Source organism: Schistocerca gregaria, unplaced genomic scaffold, assembly GCF_023897955.1.
Source record: "Schistocerca gregaria isolate iqSchGreg1 unplaced genomic scaffold, iqSchGreg1.2 ptg000178l, whole genome shotgun sequence".
NCBI classification, from domain to species: Eukaryota; Metazoa; Arthropoda; class Insecta; order Orthoptera; family Acrididae; genus Schistocerca; species Schistocerca gregaria.
The window spans coordinates 12,101,104-12,121,529 of NW_026061728.1; the positions used below are offsets into that span (position 1 = coordinate 12,101,104).

General features: G+C 46.2%; 3 non-coding genes across 3 annotated transcripts; all 3 read left to right on the plus strand.

The window, feature by feature from the left end:
* The first annotated feature begins 661 nt into the window (after positions 1 to 661).
* Positions 662 to 734, plus strand: Trnak-cuu (transfer RNA lysine (anticodon CUU)). Its single transcript has one exon. It is a non-coding gene; the product is annotated as a tRNA-Lys (tRNA).
* Positions 735 to 8,006: 7,272 nt separating this feature from the next.
* On the plus strand, positions 8,007 to 8,079 carry Trnak-cuu (transfer RNA lysine (anticodon CUU)). The gene has a single exon. It is a non-coding gene; the product is annotated as a tRNA-Lys (tRNA).
* Positions 8,080 to 13,610: 5,531 nt separating this feature from the next.
* On the plus strand, positions 13,611 to 13,683 carry Trnak-cuu (transfer RNA lysine (anticodon CUU)). The gene has a single exon. It is a non-coding gene; the product is annotated as a tRNA-Lys (tRNA).
* Positions 13,684 to 20,426: the final 6,743 nt, after the last annotated feature.

Sequence of the window (20,426 nt, forward strand, 5' to 3'; positions counted from 1 at the left end):
GGTCACGTAGGAGGTTGAATGTAACGAATGGGTGGGAAATAGCAAGGGGCAGCGGCTGTCTAGAACGAAAACACAAATCATCAGGGGTGTGAGCGTTTCGAGATGAGTCATATACAAGTTGGCATTGGTCGTCAGTGACCGTGTGGCCTAGTGGATAAGGCGTCGGACTTCGGAGCTGAAGATTACAGGTTCGAATGCTGTCACGCTCGTGTGTTATCAGTTCTGAAAAAGAAACATACCGTTTTAATGTAGCAATTGAGCAGTACGAAACCGTTTGAATGTTGCTGTTGACCATTTTCTGCTTGGAGATGCTCTTGAGCTTGAAACACACACAACAAGACCGGTGTTAACTAGCGAAATGGCTGGCAGAGTGCCGTCACCGCGAATTTTCACTGGCACTTGCACATCTAAAACAACGTCAGAAAGTAACTCGTTCGCCCTTTGAGTAACATCAAGTATGAGTGTTAATTTTGACGCCACTAGCTCTGCAGGATGTCATGCAATTCCTTTACCTCTCAGAAATGATTATGAAATAAAAGTGAAGTACGTGACGAGTGTGACGTTAGGAAAATATTAGGCAGCATGGAGAGATTCAGTATGGGACCACCCAACCCAAACGAGTACTGTGTGACGTGCTACCCGGCAAGTGTTCACCGAAGCAGCCTGGCTAGCTCCGTCGGTAGAGCATGAGACTCTTAATCTCAGGGTCGTGGGTTCGAGCCCCACGCTGGGAGAAACGGAATTTTGTTCGGCTGCAGATGTAAATTACCGTTTTTCTGATTAACGTGATGTAATGGAAATAGCAACTTTAAACTTTGCCTACGTCTCTGTCAGTCGCAAGGAAACTGTATTTGAAGGTGAAGGTGATTTTGTAGACATGTGTGAAAGACATGTTCTGAAATGCAAGTGTTGTTGTTTGGAGAGGACATCGGTCACGTGTCAGATGTGTAGCCAAGCAGTAATGGGTCGCCATAGCTGCAAATATTAGTCGGTAATATGAAGTGTTGTCAGCTGAAGTCTGATGATCCAGACGACCGCAAGGACGAAGTACGCAAGAGTACCGCTAGACCGCTCCTCTTTAGCTCAGTGACAGTTCCGCTTCAGACGTCGTGCAGTGTGGACGTTCCTAGTCTTCCGCTCCGCCGTAGCGTTACGTATAGTGGGATATCGTTGGGTTATGTGTAGTGTTGTACCTTTTGTGAGTTTTTCTCCGTCGTTGTTTCGTTCTTTGTGTTACTTTCTGTGTGTATTTCAGTGTTTTTTTGTGTAGCGGTTTAGACCGCGTAGTTTTTGAAAATGTCGTCTCAGGTTATTCCTCGTCAGGCTACAGTTAGTTTTGCTTTTGACAAGGCCACCCGCCATGTGGAACCTAGTTCCCTTGAGATTCATGATTGGTTAGTAGATACCTTTGGCATTCATTCCGATCAGGTGCACACTGCCTATTTTGATACAGAACTCTATGTTTTCTTTGTTAAATTTATGGACCCCCTTCAGGTTGATAAAATTATTTCCAAATTTGGTCATCAGGTTCTCTTTCGGCATCGGGATGGTTCTGTCAGTACCGTACTGCTTTCAAATGCTTCCATTACGTACACCAGTATTCGTGCTTACAACCTTCCGCCGGAGGTTGATAATGTGTATCTTAAGGAGTGTTTACTCAAGTATGGTGATGTTAAGAGTATTCGCCTTGAACGCTGATCCAGCCAACATCGCCTGCAGTGTTACAGTGGCATTCGTTCCGTCGAAATGCACGTGAAGCAGAATATTCCCTCGCACCTGCAGATCGGTGGATATCGTGTCCATGTAACATATAGTGGTCAGGTTGGCACCTGTTTTTTGTGTAATGAGAGTGGCCACGTGCGTACCAACTGTCCGCGGAGGTTTTTTTGTGTTAAAAAATTCTCTCGAACAGCGTCGCAAGTTAACGGTCGCTGACCTCGTTGCCGGTGGTTCTGCTCTTGGTGTCGAACAGTCCAGTGGTAGTAGCGCCCAGCCGCAGGTTTTGCACGCCCCTGACACAGAATTTCCTCCTTTGCGTGCAAAATCTGATGTTGTTCAGTCTGTTCCTCAGGTGGGTGTGCCGCTTTTGAATAATAAACGGCGTCGCGCACAAGATGGAAATAGTACGGATGAGGATCTCCCCGAGATGACCCACTCCGAGAGACCGACATCCTCCGAGCCACAGAGTAGTGTAGATGCTCCCTGTTCCCCTGAAGTAGCTGTTCCAGTAGCGGCTGCTGACGCCCCTCCGGCTTCCGACGCGGCTTCTCTCGAGTCGGCTCGTCGGTCGGGCCTGTTGGCGCCGCCTTCCGAACCGACTTCGTTGTCACAACAAGTTGAGTCGCAATAACTTCCTGCTTCGCTGCCCCACACCTCTGCCAGCGGAGCTGCTCCGCTTCCTTCCAACTTAGCAGCTTCGGAGCTTCCTGCTCACGTTTCACCTCCGTGTAGTCCATGTTTGCCGGAAGCTAGTATTGGTGTAGACCAGTCCGTTTCGTCGGATGTTTCCCCCGCGACGCCGGACCCTGACTGTGGACCGGCGCGGGTGGTGTCGGATACAGAACTTGACCCTCCCACGGCACCGGCGGCTGCCGCTTCCTTGCCCGTCAGCCGACGCAAGTTGCGCGTTCAGCCGAACGTCAATGCTGTTCGTAAAAAACCGAAACGTAAGGGATCCGTGGAAGGGGGTAGCAGTCCCCCTCCCTCGGATGCCTCCGTCTCCCCTGATATGGACTGTGATGTTGATGCGTCGGTGTAGGTGGTTTCTTCTCTCGCTTTTCTCTCCATGGTTCAAGCATACACCTTTATTACCTTAAATGTTAACCGTATTGAGTCTCTCGTTCGCATTGCCTCTTTACGGCAGTTTCTCTACGACTCCTGTGCGGACGTAGTATTTTTGCAGGAAGTATTGTTTTCTGATCTCTCTCTACCTGGATTTCAACTGTTTTTAATGTCGCACCGGAAAATTCAACAGGAACTGCTCTTTTCTTTCGAGAAGGTATTCCTGTTACCGACATTGAATTCCTTGACTCTGGCCGTGGGATTGGTTGTCGTCTTTTTGATATCTGCCTAGTTGTTTTGTATGCCCCCTCTGGTTCGGGTCGCACTGTGGCTCGATTGCGCTTTTATAAGGAAGAGCTTATTTATCTTTTGCGCAAGAGTCCTCGGAGTCTCCTGCTCGGAGGCGATTTTAATTGTGTTTTACGCCCTGAAGACGAGTCCCCGACTTTTAATTATTGCCGAGATCTACATGACTTGGTTCGTACGATGCACCTGCGTGATGTTTGGGAACACAAATATCCCACCCTGGTGAAATTTACGTTTTTTACCGCGTCCTCATGCAGTAGACTCGACAGATTCTACTTCTCTGATTTTTTATGTGATAACCTACTTTCTGTCGATGTTATTCCTACTAGTTTTTCTGACCATTGTGCTTTTACTGCAACTGTAAATCTTAGTCACCAACCAGCAAAACTTTCTCGTTCCCAGTGGATGTTAAATGTTTCCCACCTTGCCGACAGTGCCATTGATGAAGTTGTAAGTGCCGTGTGGGAGCGATGTCTTCGCTCTGTCCCGCGTTACCCCTCCTTGCTCGTTTGGTGGACTGCGTTTGCCAAGCCCAAGATTCGTCAGACTTTGATTTTTTACTGTGCCGCAAGGGCGCGTGATTTTAAGAACACGTATGAATTTTACTACTGTGTCCTGCGTGAACTGTATGACGCGGCGGGTCCTTCTCCTCTGCGGATCCATGATGTTCGTCGTATTAAAGCCAAGCTCTTGACCCTCAAACGACGACAATTGGATGGTCTGCGAGTAATGTCGAAAACTCACTCTCTTGTTGAAGGTGAACTGACTTCTTTGTACCACCTGCTGCGGCATCAGAATCGACGTCGTCGCTCCTTCATCTCTTCTCTTATGGTGGATGATGGACAACAGATTATTGCACAGGAGGAAGTGACTCGTGCTCTTCATCAGTATTACGCTAGTCTCTATTCTGCCGATGATTCTGGTGCGTCACTTTCTGATGATGTTCTTGAGGATCTTCCTGCGACGATCTCGCCTGACGCGAACGGCGACTTTCTCCGGGAGTTCCAGGTAGATGATGTTTTTGATTTTATTGCTTGCTCTCCGTCCGGTAAATCGCCGGGTCCAGACGGCCTGCCTACAGAATTTTATCTCCGTTTTTGGCCTCTTTTGGGTGGCACTTTCACTCAGATTTTAAATTACATTGTCAGGGGGATGGATGTGCCAGCCGATTTTAAAGTAGGGAAAATTGTTTTAATTCCGAAGTCCACTGGTCGTTTATCTGCTGCCAATCTTCGTCCGCTCACATTGCTGAACTTTGATTACAAGACAGCTGCTAGAGCGTTAAATAGTCGATTGTCTTCTCTGCTTCGGCGTGTGATTGGTGCACATCAATGTTGTTTTCCTTGTAGATCTATTCTGACCCCAGTAGCCGAATATCGGGATGTTGTCTCGGTTGCGGCGGTTACAAATGTTCATTGTGCCTTTGCTTTCCTCGATTTTTATAAGGCTTTTGATCACGTCAGTCATGTGTTTTTAGATCGTGTTTTAGATACAATAGGTTTTAACGCTTCATCACGTGGTGTTCTCGGCAATTTGTGTAGGGGAATAACTGCTCGGGTGTCAGTCAATGGGCAGCTGACGCCGCCCATTGCTATCCGCCGAGGGGTACCTCAGGGTAGTCCGCTCTCTATGTCTCTATTCATATTGTCCCTGGAACTGCTGCTTCGGACTCTTGCTTTCAAGCTTCAGGGTATGACCCTCTCTGGTGGGAAGCTCACTGTTAAGGCGTACGCGGACGATGTCGTTGTTCTCCTCCGTCAACGTGATGATATCACATTGTTGAAAGGGGCAGTTGATGCATACTGTTGTGTCTCTGGAGCGCGTCTCAATCAGGGTAAATGTAAGTTCCTTGATATTCGAGGGTTTCGCGATGCTGGTGTCCCTTGGGCCACTTTTGTCGATCGCCATACGTCATTGGGGATTACCATTGATCGGTGTCCTATAAAAATGGCGGCTCTTAATTGGAAATCTGTCACCGAGAAGATACAGGGGGCTCTGATGGTCCATGAGCAGCGCTCTGCTACCATTTTGCAAAAAGTCAGAATTTTAGACACATAAGTGTTATGTAAAGCCTATTATGTTGCTCAGCTGTTCCCACTTCCCATTATGGTGGCGAAAAGGTTGCGCCAATTATCTAGCAGGTTTATATGGAAGGGTCATCTATTCAAGTTGCGTTACGAGGTTATGACGAAACCGCGTATCTCCGGAGGCTTGGGCCTCACTGACATTACTCGCAAGACATCTGCCTTGTACGTCCACCGTACGACTCTAATTGTTACGCAAGAAGTGACTTCAATTACATCCAGACTTTTTACTGTTCTGCGTCCGAAGAGCCTTGCTCCACCTGCCGACGTCGGTCGCCTCAATTTTAAGTTGAAACACGTCCGGGAATTTTATATTGCGGTTAGTTACCTCGGTGACGTCTTCTTGCGACGACCGGTGCCAACGACCAAGAGCTTGATTGCCCGTTGTGAGGGGCTGGCTGGTCCCAATCCAATCGAACTGGCGTCTCCATCAGTGTCCTGGAGGAACGTCTGGAAGAATGTTAGTCTGCCGATCCACTCTATGGCTGTGGCGTCCACGTGGTATAGGGTAGTTAATGGTTTGGTCCCCACCAACGTACGACTGCACCGTATTGGTCTTTCCGACACGGACAACTGCACTCGGTGTGGTCTCCTGGACACACTTTAGCATCGATTCACCTGCAGTGGGCACCTTGCTAATTGGCTTTGGCTCAGGAAACAACTGGCTTTTGTCACTAGGACTGCTGAAACCGCTTATACCATTGACATCATCGTACGGCCCGAATCTTCCTTTTATCCGTGAACGAAGCTCAATACCGTTATATGGTTGCTTGGACACTTCGTACATTTTGTCAATAGTTGTCATGAAGAGGAAGAACACCTAACGTTTCGGCAGTACATCGTTACTGCTTACTGGAACCGATTGCGCTTGCCAGGACTCCGTAAAAATTTTGCAAATATGCTTAGCCTGACATTTGAAAGGGAGGGTGTTGGCTAAGGTCGCCTGTGTGAGCAGATTTCTTTTATACTGTAGCTGGTTTTGCCGCCTTTATGTAAAATTCTTCTCTACACCTGGACTGAAGTTTACGTGGACCTTTAGGGCGAACAAGAGAAACAAACGTAAGACCAAGAACCGAGACAGTAGGGGAAAGTACGACGCCGTTGTACAGGTGCCATTCGGAAACAGGACGGTGGAATCATCGTGGCCAGGCATCGGGTTTCGACCCCTGCCCGCTTTGTTTCCGTAGGCCTGAATCTGATTGTCACCCCTAACTTTTAAACAATGGCAGACGAAAACGACACAAAATAATGGTAAAAAAAAAGAAAAAAAACGGGGCAGAGCACTGGTCTTGTAAACCAGGGGTCATAAAAAAAAAAGTGGCTAGGATACCTGGCTCTCACCCAGTATTAAAAAAAAAAAAGTGGTAGAGCACTGGTCTAGTAAACCAGGGGTCATGGGTTCCATTCTCACAGGAGGAAGACGAATTTTGGAAATCAGTTGCGCATCGTGGGCGTATAGCAAACAGTATCTGTGATGACGAACAATTAGCGACAGGCGTTTTATTAAGAATTACTCTCAGATGTGATTAAGGCGAATAAAAAAAAAGTGGCTAAGATTCCTGGCTCTTACCCAGGAGGCCCGGGTTCGATTCCCGGTACCGGAAATGCACATTTTGTTGCTCCTCTTATGCGACTTGTCCCGACTTAGCTCGACTGGCGCTCTGCTGACGCTTGCAGAAAACTACGTAAAATATGGTTCGCGGCCTCAATTGACGGCAAAAAAAAAAAAGTGGTAGAGCACTGGTCTAGTAAACTAGGGTCGTGAGTTCCATCCTAACAGGAGGAAGACGAATTTTGGAAATGAGTTGCGCAACGTGGCCGTATAGCAAACAGTATCTGTGATGAATAACAGTTAGCGACAGGCGTTTTATTAAGAATTACTCTCAGATGTGATTAAGGCGAATGGCGCAGATAAAGCATTTGCCAAAGCGGTGCAGCATAAGGTGGGACGAGGCAGTCTGAATTACATTTTATAGATGTATTTCTCACATATCTCAGAGCCTCTCGCGGTCGTCGTCGTCGTCGTCGTCGTCGGTCGTCGGTCGTCGGTCGTCGCCGCCGCCGCTTCTGCAGAAGTAGCAAATGGCCATCGTAGTAAATGCGGCTAGGGACCCCCTGCCTTCGATTCCGAATGCACAAAGTTTGTGGTCTTGTTTCCCAGTCTATATTTGGTCGGTCTCGTAAGAGGTTAAATGTAACGAATGGGTGGGAAAGAGCAAGGGGTAGCAGCTGTGTAGAACGAAAACACAAATCCTCAGGGGTGTGAGCGTTTCGAGATGAGTAGTATACAAGTTATACTTGGTCGTCAGTGACCGTGTGGCCTAATGGATAAGGCGTCGGACTTCGGATCTGAAGATTACAGGTTCTAATGCTGTCACGGTCGTGTTTTTCCAGTTCTGAAAAAGAAACATACCGTTTTAATGTAGCAATTGAGCAGTACGAAACCGTCTGAATGTTGCTGTTGACCATTTTCTGCTTGGAGATGCTCTTGAGCTTGAAACACACACAACAAGACCGGTGTTAACTATCGAAATGGTCGGCAGAGTGCCGTCACCGCGAGTTTTGACTGGCACTTGCACATCTGAAACAACGTCGGAAAGTAACTCGTCCGGCTTTTGAGTCACATCAAGTATGAGTGTTAATTTTGACGCCACTAGCTCTGCAGGTTGTCATGCAATTCCTTTACCTCTCAGAAATGATTATGAAATAAAAGTGAAGTACGTGACGAGTGTGACGTTAGGAAAACATTAGGCAGCATGGAGAGATTCTGTATGGGACCACCCAACCCAAACGATTACTGTGTGACGTGCTACCCGGTAGGTATTCACCGAGGCAGCCCGGCTAGCTCAGTCGGTACAGCATGAGACTCTTAATTTCAGGGTCATGGGTTCGAGCCCCAAGCTGGATGGAACGGAATTTTGTTCCGCTGCAGATGTAAATTACCGTTTTTCTGATTAACGTGATGTAATGGAAATAGCAACTTTAAACTTTGCCTACGTCTCTGTCAGTCGCCAGGACATCTTTCGATTGTCAGTAGCACCGTTTTCGTTAAATTAGCGAGATCCGACATGTGCGAGAAAATTGTTGCATCTTGTGGTGGTATCCTAACGTTTAAACATAGCGATGGAAATGTGGGAGAAGTTGTTATTTCGCATGCCGGCCTAGGAATACGAACCGTTCGAATTTTTGAACTTCCATTTGAAATAACCAGTGAACAGATAAACGCAGTGCTTTGTCCTTGCGGTAAAATCATAAGCAATATTGCGGAACGCTGGTCTAGTGCACATAAATTCCCAGTTCTTAACGGGGTGCGGCAATTAAGAATCGAGCTGCAGAATTACATCCCGTCTTATGTTCACGTTTGCGTGTATCGTGCGATAGTAATGTACGATGACCAGCCTCGAACATGTGCAGCATGCAACTCGACAGGTCACGTGCAAGCCGAATGCATGCAGAGGCGAGTGGCGCAGCTGTCTATCGGCGGGGCTGCCACGCCCCCCTGAATGACAACACTGTCTGTAACGTATGTGGCCGTGGCGCGTGTGCTTTCGGCTATACCCACGGTCCCAGAAGTTAGTGAAACCACTGAACTGCCTGCGACTGTGAGACGAATAGAGACTGCTGAAACGCCTGATCAGAGTCAACCTAAACCAGTAGAAATATCGACGTCTATCGTAGTCACCGAAGAACGGGCATCTGCGTTGCAAACGGCTGCGTCTCCACCGGCCTATGCTACTCCACGGGGGCAATCTCAAGCAGGTGATGATAAAAGCCCACAAAAGTGTGCATCTCCCAGAAAAACTAAAAAACGGAGAGTTGCCCGCCAGGGTGCCGAACTGATTGCACCGGTTCTGCGCGAAAAGGCTAAACAGATCGGTGAACAAATCAGTGCAAAAGCATCTGATAGCACAAACCATGATCATCCCTCAGCTAGTTTACCATCAGTCCTTGACAATGTCTCAGATGCTCTACCTCTGAACCCCGAACAGTCAGCTACACTTCGAGCCGACCGTGATAACCACATGATCGACCTCTATCCTGTTGAAGCGTCAATAACCACCTCGACAGGCCCACAGCCAACTAGTTGGGCAGACGATACAGAATCCAATGTCGAAGTAGACAGTATGGATACTTCAGAAACGGTGACAGCCATAACTTCGGTCCCCAAGGACGACGATGTTAATGAGAAAGGTAACGCCTCGACAGAAACTACTGTGCAAAAAGAACTCGCGACATCCATTTTCAAACGGAGAATATTTTTAATTCTGCCTTTACAGTGACTGTCCATAGATGTTTTTAAATTGCTTGCACAGTGCATTTTCGACGTGGTTTGCTTTTCCAGCGCTATTTATGATTGATATTGGACGGGTTTTAGGCATTGCTTCTGTTTAGTCACCCACAATTCAGCCACAGGCCTATCGACTTGCTACTCTAAATATTAATAAGATACGTCGCGCTTGTAAATTACAACATTTAAAGGACTTTTTATATGCAGCTGATGTAGACATTTTATTTGTCCAAGAAGTAACAGAGGTCGGACTTGATTGCATTCCAGGTTATAATGTGATTACTAATCCTGGAGCCGGTTGTGAACTAGGTACAGCTTTTATTGCCAAGGAAGGTATTATTATCACTGACGTCACAGAATTGCCGAACAGTAGGGGCATTGCGGGCACTTTTTATAAAAACAGACTAATTAATGTATATGCCCCATCCGGTTCCAGTAATAGACGTCAAAGAGCAGATTTTTTTAAAGGAGAAATAGTTCCAATCTTTGGCGTCCGCCACGACAATGTTATCTTCGGAGGTGACTTTAACTGTGTCATCAGTGCAAAGGACCAGACTCCCAATCTTAACAGATCACTTGAACTGGAACGAATTGTACGAGACTTACGCTTAATTGACTCTTGGGAGCTCAAGCATGGGGCTGCACCTGGGTTTACCCATATTACGACCCATTCGGCAAGCCGTCTCGATCGAATTTATGTCACACCTAATTTGAGGAATAACATTCTGCAGTCAGAAGTATGGCCAGTGGCGTTCTCAGATCATGCTGCATACATCTGTACTATCACTCTAGACCGACAACGAACGTATCGATACAGGGGCCTGTGGAAATTAAATATTTCACATCTTCAAGACTCGGCGTGTCAAGAAGCCTTCCTCCAAACCTGGCGAGAATGTGAACAGAGATTTGCCTCTTACAATACAGCCATTGATTGGTGGCTCAGGTGCGCCAAACCTAAAATTAGGTGGTGTTTCATGAACTACGCACGGGAAAAGAGCTTTTGGCTTCACAGGACGATCCATTTCTATTTTCATTGTCTGCGGGAACTGTATGCGCTCGGCACTTCGGCCGTCGAGCAATGTAAACGAATTAAGAAAATCCAGGCCAAAATCCTAACCCTAAGGAGGACGCAGCTAGAAGGCTACAAAGTCAGGTCGCGGGTCCAGACTACTGCACACCAAGAACTCACCTCAGTCTACCATATGATCCAAGAAAGTAGGAAAGGATCCCGTAAAATTCTGATGGAGTTAACTGCTGAGGATGGCGCAACGCTGACTAAGCACAATGAGATTAAGGCGGCGGTGCTAAACTACTTCACCACCTTGATGTCAAAAATAGAAATTAACGTGCAAGTGCGGGACGATCTTTTGAATAATTTGCACAACAGAGTCAGTCTCGCGAACGCGGAACAGCTATTAGCCGTGGCAACCGAAGACGACGTGGAATATGTCATCTGGGAAAGTGCTAAGAATAAATCCCCCGGACCTGACGGAATTCCCGCCGAATTCTATCAAAAATTCTGGAACACCATAAAGGCGAAGATCACTTGCATGTGTAACGAACTTCTAGACCACAACAACGTGATCCCCACCAGCTTCTGTGAAGGCGCAATCGTTCTAATTAAAAAAAACTCAGGCGGTGCCAACGTAAAAAATCTAAGACCGATAACGCTGCTCAACAGCGACTATTAAATCTTTGCGAGACTATTGGCCCAAAGGCTGAAATCCACGATGACCAGCATCATTGGCCCTTACCAGACCAGCGTGGGCAAGGATCGGAAAATTCAACAGACTTTATGCGACTACCGTGATTTAATCTCCATTGCGGAAGTCTGTAAACTGAAATGTTCCATCATGTCCTTAGATTTCGACAAAGCCTTTGACAGGGTAAACCACCAGTATCTCTTTCGTACCATGTCTGCGATGGGTTTTCCACCTGGGTTCGTTGCCATTATACAACAGATGGTAGCGACTAATTCATCCAGAATCATCATCAATGGCCAGCCTACGAGAGCAATAGAGATAGTCATTTCCGTCAGGCAGGGCTGCCCAATGTCCATGGCGCTTTTTGCGATTGCCATTGAGCCTTTGTTAGCTACCCTGACGAAAAGTTTACAGGGCATCGTCATACATGGATCCCGAGTTGTGTGCAAGGCGTATGCAGACGATGTCGGTTTCCTTATCATAAATAGAACTGAAGTGGAAACCGCACTACAGACAGTCAGGCAATATGAGCAAGCGTCCGCTGCACAACTAAACTGAACAAAGTCTGGAATATTCAATATTGGCCGCGGCCTAGGATCGCGCCCTCACAGGCAACTACGTCAGCTGAAGATCTTCAAGTGTCTTGGAATTGATTTTCAGCGTAGTATCCGGCACACAATTGCAACCAACTATAGAAAGCTTCTACAGACTATTCGTGAAGGCATACGGGAACACAGTGTACGAAAACTAAATGAAATTCAGAAAGTCACGGTCGCAAATGTATATCTCACCTCAAAACTCAATTACATCGCTCAAATTTTACCAATGTCTGCACTCACTGCAAAACGAATTATGTCAGCATTAGGACAGTTTGTCAGCCATCGTCACATTTTTAAAGTTCAGTTTGACACCTTAACGCTGGCCACAAAAAATGGTGGCTTAAAGCTTGTCGATGTTGGAAAGAAGGCGCAAGCTTTATACATATCAAAAACTTTCCACCAGTGGAAACACTCAGCTGATAGTCTCGCTGCTCACCTGCTTACTGAGATAGCTCCGGCCAACCTCAGTCCACCCATCACGGTGCAACATATTCCAAACGGACTTTATCATTTAAAACGGTTTTTATTGGAGTACAGTTATGCACAGACAAGGATCCCCGTACAAGCAATGACGGCAGTGAAACGCGTGTACCAGGAACTCATGAAAGATAAGAAGCCAAATAACGTCGAAGACAAATACAATTTTTACGACTGGAAGGTAATCTGGGTGAACATCCATTGTCCACACTAGCCGTCAACAATGCATGCCACTTGGTATTTCGCAGTTAACAGAAAATTGGCCACTAACTCCAAACTACATAACATACACCTCGCAGAATCACCTTTATGCATCACGTGTAATTTAATAGATACTGATGAACACAGATTTGTGTGCGACAAAGTAAAAGATATATGGGCATATATTACGAACAAGTTGGCGCTCATCAGCAGAACATCTCCCAGATATATAACGCCTGCTGCCATTCTAACGCCGGATGATACTCCGTACCCACGGACGAGAAGGAACGCACTAAACTGGTTAAAATCCGCTACAGTACACTACTTATTTACAAAAGAAGAAAAGAGTAAAGAAGACTTCTGGGTCTATCTTACAACTCAGCACCATCTGCTAATGAAAACACAAAACTACAAGGATCACTTCGCCAACTACCTGCTCAAAACTGTGACGTAAAATAAAGAAACTAACAGGTCAAATGATTGAATTTCATGTTACAGAACGTTCAGCAGATATTCACTGCAAAAAGGCGGACCATCTATAAGGCGAATAATATATCATGTTGACCGACTCCCAAGTTACAACCATATTGAAGGATTCGATTGGCAAGATTTTCAAGCTTCATCTCGTAAGCAGAAGAAAAATAATATTAATAATAAAAATGGATAAGGCGGCGGTCTTCGGATCCAAAGATTGCAGGTTCAAATCCTGTCACGGTCGTTTTTTTCCAGTTCTGAAAAAGAAACATACCGTTTTAGTGTAGCAATTGTGCTGTACAAAAACCGTCTGAATGTTGCTGTTGACCATTTACTGCTTGGAGATGCTCTTGAGCTTGAAACACACACAACAAGACCGGTGTTAACTAACGAAATGGTCGGCAGAGTTCCGTCGCCGCGAGTTTTGACTGGCACTTGCACATCTAAAACAACGTCGGAAAGTAACTCGTTCGGCTTATGAGCCACATCAAGTATGTGTGTTAATTTTGACGCCACTAGCTCTGCAGGTTTTCATTCAATTCCTTTACCTCTCAGAAATGATTATGAAATAAAAGTGAAGTACGTGACGAGTGTGACGTTAGGAAAACATTAGGCAACATGGAGAGATTCTGTATGGGACCACCCAACCCAAACGAGTACTGTGTGACGTGCTGCCCGGCACATATTTACCGAGGCAGCCCGGCTAGGTCAGTCGCTAGAGCATGAGACTCTTAATTTCAGGGTCGTGGGTTCGAGCCCCACACTGGGCGAAACGGAATTTTGTTCCGCTGCAGATGTAAATAACCGTTTTTCTGATGAACGTGATGTAATGGAAATAGCAACTTTAAACTTTGCCTAGGTCTCCGTCAGTCGCAAGGAAACTGTATTTGAAGGTGAAGGTGATTTTGTAGACATGTGAGAAAGACATTTTCTGAAATGCATTTGGTGTTGGTTAGAGAGTACATCGGTTACGTGTCAGATGTGTAGCCAAGCAGTAATGGTTCGCCAAAGCTGCAAATATAAGTCGGTGATATGAAGTGTTGTCAGCTGAAGACTGATGATCGAGACGACCGTAAGGACGAAGTACACAAAAGAACCGCTAGGCCGCGCCTCTTTAGCTCAGTGGAAGTCGCGCCTGTGACACCGTGCTGATCGGACGTGTAAAGTGCTCCACTCCGCCACGTGTTTACAAGTCGTGATAACAACTTAAGTTTTCTCTTTATCGTGAAGTGTTTTTATTTAGTGTATATTGTTCTTGAGTTTGATTTTCATTCTTGTGTTCTTCTAGCGGTTCCTTTGCTAGTTATCGTTTTGCAATGTCCAGGTTATTTCCTAGAAAGTGTACACTCTGATTTGAATTTGACAAGTCTACCCGTTCTGTGCAGCCTAGTTCCTTGGAAATACCAGATTGGGTTGTGGATGTCATTGGAATTACCTCTGATCAAGTGCACACGGCGTATTATGATACCGAGCAATATTGCTTCTTTGTAAAATTGCTGAATCCTGTATTACTGGAAAAGATTCTGACGAAACACGGAGGGAGAGCTGTTTTTCGACACCGGGACGAGTCTGTAAGTACTGTGCTCATTTCCAATGCCGATGTGGAGTATACCAATGTGCGTATCTTTAACCTACCCCTTGAAGTAGAAAATTGTTATCTGAAGGAAGTTCTGTCCAAATTCGGGGATATCAAGCAGATTCGTAACGAACGGTGGTCAAACCAGCACAGGTTACAATGTTACAGTGGCGTCCGATCAGTAGAAATGCATATAAAGCAGAATATACCCTCGCATGTTACCGTTTGTGACTATAGGGCTCATGTTACTTACAGTGGCCAAACTCCCACATGCCATATATGTAATGAGAGTGGTCACCTGCGTCATGACTGTCCCAGGCGAATGTTTGTGCTAAAAAATTCGCTACAGAAGCGTAAAAGTCTTACGTTGGCTGATGTACGAGGGTCAGTCAAAAAGTAATGCCTCCTATTTTTTTTTCTACGTTTAATTGTCAGGAAATTTAAATGCAATTACATAGGTTGAAAACCACAACATTGAGGATCATTTTGTCATTTTTCAATGTAATCTCCGCCCATCTCTACAGTTTTGGTCCATCTTTGAACAAGGGCATGTATCCCAGCACGGTAAAAATCACAGCTCTGCTTCCTAAGCCATTGACGCACGGATGTTTTGACGGCCTCCTCATCTTCAAAATGAATCCCACGATGAGCTTCTTTTAGTGGCCCGAACAGATGGAAGTCTGATGGTGCCAGGTCAGGGCTGTATGGGGGATGAGGCAAAACTTCCCATCCAATTTTGACAATCTCGTCAGAGGTGTGACGACTGGTGTGTGGTCTTGCATTGTCATGCAAAAGAAGAACATCTGCCATTGATTTTGTTGGGCGAACTCGCTGAAGACGTGCTTTAAGTTATTTGAGGGTTGTGACGTATTGAACAGAATTTATTGTGCATCCCTGCTCCAAAAAATCAACCAGAATCACACCCTCTGTATCCCAGAAAACTGTTGCCATAACTTTCCCTGCCGATCGCACAGTTTTGAATTTTTTCTTCCTCGGCGAGCTTGTGTGACGCCACTCCATTGACTGCCTCTTTGATTCAGGTTCAAAAAAATGCACCCATGTTTCGTCCCCGGTCACAATTTTTTTCAGAAACTCATCTCCCTCCAAACGGAAGCGCTGCAAGTGTTGGGAGGCTATTGTTTTCCTTGCCTCTTTATTCTGATCGGTTAACATTCTTGGAACCCACCGTGCACAAACTTTTGAGTACCCCAATTGTTTAATAATCGTGATCACACTGCCTTTACTAAGAGAAATAATGCGACACACTTCATCTGCAGTCACCCGACGGTCACCACGAATGATGTCATCAACTTGCTGAATGTTGTGTGGAGTCACTGCACTCACCGGCCTGCCGCTCCGCTTTTCGTCAGTCAACGGTGTTTGCCCTTCAGCTTCCTTACAACGACGAACCCATCGTCTAACAGTGCTGACATCCACTGTCACAACACCATACACCTTCTTCAGTCTTTCATGAATGCGTATGGGCGTTTCACCTTCTGCATTCAAGAATTCAATCACACAACGCTGTCTCAAACGAACATCGATGTCGGCCATCTTACAAACTTCTGCTGTGCTGCCACCTGTTGACACAGAAAGTTACTACTGCAGAGGATTGCAGAAGAAGGTTTGAGGAATGGCGCCAAATTCAAATTTTTCACTTAACTTAATTTTTTTAAGTAGAAAAAAAATGGGAGGCATTACTTTTTGACCGACCCTCGTAGTTTCGGATAACCCTATCGTAGAGGGTGAGGTCCCTAGTTCTGCCGTACCTTCGGAAGAGCTAAAAGAATTTCGCCCTGAAGAGTTTCCAGCTCTGGTTAGGAGAGACAATGGTGCTAAGCCACCCACGAAGGTCGATGCCACGACTAATAAGAGGCGTTGAACTTGTGACAGCCGTGACTCTGATGATAAAACCTTCAGTGCGCACGAGACCGCGGAATCGGTCGTACGGGGGATCGCTTCGGATACTAAAGTTATAACCGGTGCAGCGATTTTGGACGATTCTTCTACCGCAATTTCAAGCGTCGATACTTCCGTCGACGCCGTTCAGTTACCACAGGCTCATGTCTCAGAACTTCCGCAACAGCACACTCAGGAAGGTCAACAAGTAGATGTGGCTCACGTATCTACTGGAAGTACTCACATCGCGGCTCGCCGTGATGGTATACAAACAATGTCTCCGGTAGCGGACGGTACACAACACGTGGCAACTGCTCCGACCCTAGCCTCAGAACAACATGAATGTCAGCAACTCCGCGACGGTATACAATCACAGCAGCCTGGGACTGTCAGTGACAACAAACAACTTCGGGCAGCGAGTGTTGCCAAACAAGCTGATAGTGAAAGTGGTGGCTCAGCTGATCGCTCGCCAGCGGTTTCGGCGCATGCGCTCCCGGCGCAAGATGTGTCGGGAGAGACGATTGACATCACCCAAGACCCTCCCACACCTCCGACTGCAGCGGTGCTGCAGAGTGTCCGTCACAGGATCCGAGTACCACCCAATGTTAATGCTGTCCGGAAAAAGAGTAAAAACAAAGATGCAAGAGATCAACTCAGTGACGTTCCAGACAGGAATTCCGCGGCCACTACTCACATGGAATGGCATGGAGATGTGGGCAATTAACGGCAGTTGATCCCTCCTTCTCTCAGACGTCCTGTTATTATGTCACAGGCCTATACGATCACGACCCTCAATATTAATAAAATCAGATCAGAAGTGAAACTGCATGCATTAAAACAATATCTATATGAGCCCGGTACTGATATACCACTTTTGCAGGAGGTGTCGATGCCACAATTTACTCTTCCTGGGTTTGTCGGCATTGCAAATTTTTCCCTGGAAACGACCGTGGGCACCGCAGTCTTAATTAGAGAAGGGATTCCAGTTACTCAGATCGACAAATTGGAATCGGGTAGAAGGATCGGGATCACCGTTTTCGGCGTCACCATCATCAACTTGTACGCACCTTCTGGTAATACCTATAGAGCGGAACGAGCTACTTTTTTTCTTTCGGAAAAATCCCCGACACATTATCATTGGTGGTGATTTTAATTGTGTCTTATCCAGGAAAGATCAGTCCCCAACTTTTAATTATTCGTCTGAATTAAAGCGCCTCGTGACCGACCTCAAACTTAAAGATGCGTGGGAAATTAGGTACCCGACATTGGTACGCTTCACTCACATCGTCGCAAATTCCTGTAGCAGAATCGACCGGATTTATGTTTCCGATGTTATCGAGAATGATTTATTAAAAGTAGAGACGATCCCCTCCAGTTTCTCCTATCACAGTGGTGTCATCGCGTGCTTGAAATTACTTCCCCAACCCACGCGATGGTATAAAGATCAATGGAACCTGAATGTGTCTTTGTTATCGGATGTTGAGCTGGAGGAGGGGGTGCGTCGTGCTTGGGAGCAGTGCTTGCGCGCTACTCACAAGTTTCGCAGCACTATAGAGTGGTGGACTCCGCAGGCAAAGCCGAAACTGCGAAAAGTTATCATGTCATTCGGAATTGAAAGGGCGGCGGAAATCAAAAAGACGATGGAATTTTATTACACAATCTTACGGGACCTGTACGATCGTGCAGACGCGACGGCCACCAGAATTGACGACATTCGGAAAATAAAGGCAAAATTAATCTGTCTGAAGAGGAGCCAACTGGACGGCCTTAAGATAAAATCTAAAGTGACGTCGGTCAGAGATGATGAAGCAGCGGCTCTGTACCACCTCGTCAAACATACAAGGAACAGGAGGCGGACTTTTATTGGCGCCCTGAAACTCGAGGATGGAACAACGGTTGACACACAACGAGAGATTGTCACAGCACTGCACGACTATTTTGTCAACACCTACGCATCAGTGACTCTACACGATGACTGCTATGATGGACTGTTTAGTGCCATTTCATCTACCGTAACTAGGGAAGACAATGACTCTATCTCGTTGGCCTTCAGTAATAAAGATGTTTTGGGGGTTGTCTGCAGTTCGCCGATTGGGAAATCGCCGGACCCTGATGGTTTACCAATTGAATTTTACAAGCAATATTGGCACATCATCGGGGACAAAATCGAGGGGTTCCACAAGGGATCCCTCTGTCTATGTTGCTTTTTGTACTTTTCCTTGAACCTCTGTTACAACAGTTGGAGACGAAACTCACTGGGATTACAATTTCTGGGGTAAAAAGTGTAATCGGAGCTTATGCCGACGATGTGGGTGTGGTGATTCGCGATGTCGATGATGTCACGGTATTAGAGGCTGAACTTCGGAAATACTGTCTGGTGTCAGGGGTGCAGTTAAATGAACACAAAAGCAAATTTCTGAACCTCTGTGGCCTCCAGCATTTGCGTGTTGATTATGCTAAACAAGTCAGAGAACACAAGGCTCTGGGGATCATGTTGACGGCGTCCTCTCTACAGATGATAGCGGCTAACTGGCGAGATGTAGCACGTAAAATAAATGGAGCCCTAATTGATAATTACCATCGCAGCCTCAACCAATTTGATCGCATTCAACTTATCAATGCCTGTATCTTATCAAAAGCCTACTACATGGCGCAGCTTCTGCCGCTCCCTGCTGTCATTGCTAGAAATATTATGTCGACGATAACAAATTTTATTTAGCGCGTGGAAATTTTTCGTGTATCTGCCAAAACTGCTACACTCCACCCCCTGAACGGAGGGATGGGCTTAGTCGACATCAAGAAAAAGGCAGCGGCTCTCTATGTCACAAGGACGGTCTCTATCCTTACCAACTGCCCTTCGGGCATTACGGCGCAATTATTCTATGCTGTCAGGCCGCAAAGTCTTGACCACCCGCTGAACATTCAGACCATCAGTTACAAGCTCAAATACATCCGCGACTATTTCCTTGCATGCAGCTACATCAGTCAAGAGCTTAAATTCTCGACATTTAGCAGCTACAGCAATATTGGCATACTGGCGACAACATGAAGGACCAAATCCAATTGTTACGAAGTGCAGTGGCATCAACTGGGATATAGTGTGGCGTAATGTCAGTTCCAGGATCCTTACTTCAGCCGCTCGAACTGCATGGTACAAAGCAATCAATGAAGTGATTAGTACAAGTGAGAGGCTACATAAAATCGGACTCAGTGATACAACTCTGTGCCATAGCCGTCAACTGGTGGATACCGTTATGCACCGTTATACCTGCGGAGAACGTGCACGAAATTGGGGTTGGCTGAGAGAAAAACTAGCCATTATTACGAGGACCACAACCACCAACATACCTTCAACTATGTTGTCTCGACCCGACGTGCGATTTTATCCGCCGTCGAAAAATAATGTAGTTATGTGGTTGCTGGGCACTTATTCCAGCTATGTTTTTAATAAACTTGGTGGTGACGATCACTTAGAATTCAAGCTGTTTATGGACATCGAATTCGCAAAAACCTGCGGATATCCTAATCATGGCAACATATTCGGCAATATGCTTAAATTAACATTTAATAGAATGGGTATAGGGTGAGACATGTGAGTGTAAGTGGGTGAGCCCGGGCCGCAGGACACCAGTGGTGCCGCGAAGAGGCCCCACTGCTTCTGTCACGCGTCCTGGTTCCCACCCCCGCCACTCGCATACTCCAGTACTCCGGAAAATGAGGACAATTCTCCTGTTAGCAACGGAGCTATTTTTTTTCTATACTTCTCCAGAAGCAATCAGAGACAAGCAAAGAAGAGTGTTTTAGTTGTTGATAAAAAAAAAAAAGCTCAGTTGGGAGAGCGTTAGGCTGAAGATCTAAAGGTCCCTAGTTCGAACCCGGGTATCGGCATGCGATCTTTTTGAAGCTGACGCCTATGGAATTGCTCTGCCTTTGTGACAGTGCAATTACCGCTGAGGATGTGAATTACTCCGCCCTGTAGCTGTTCTGATTGTCTAGTGCTTACAACAAGAGGGACATAGTACACACAGCCTGCAAAAA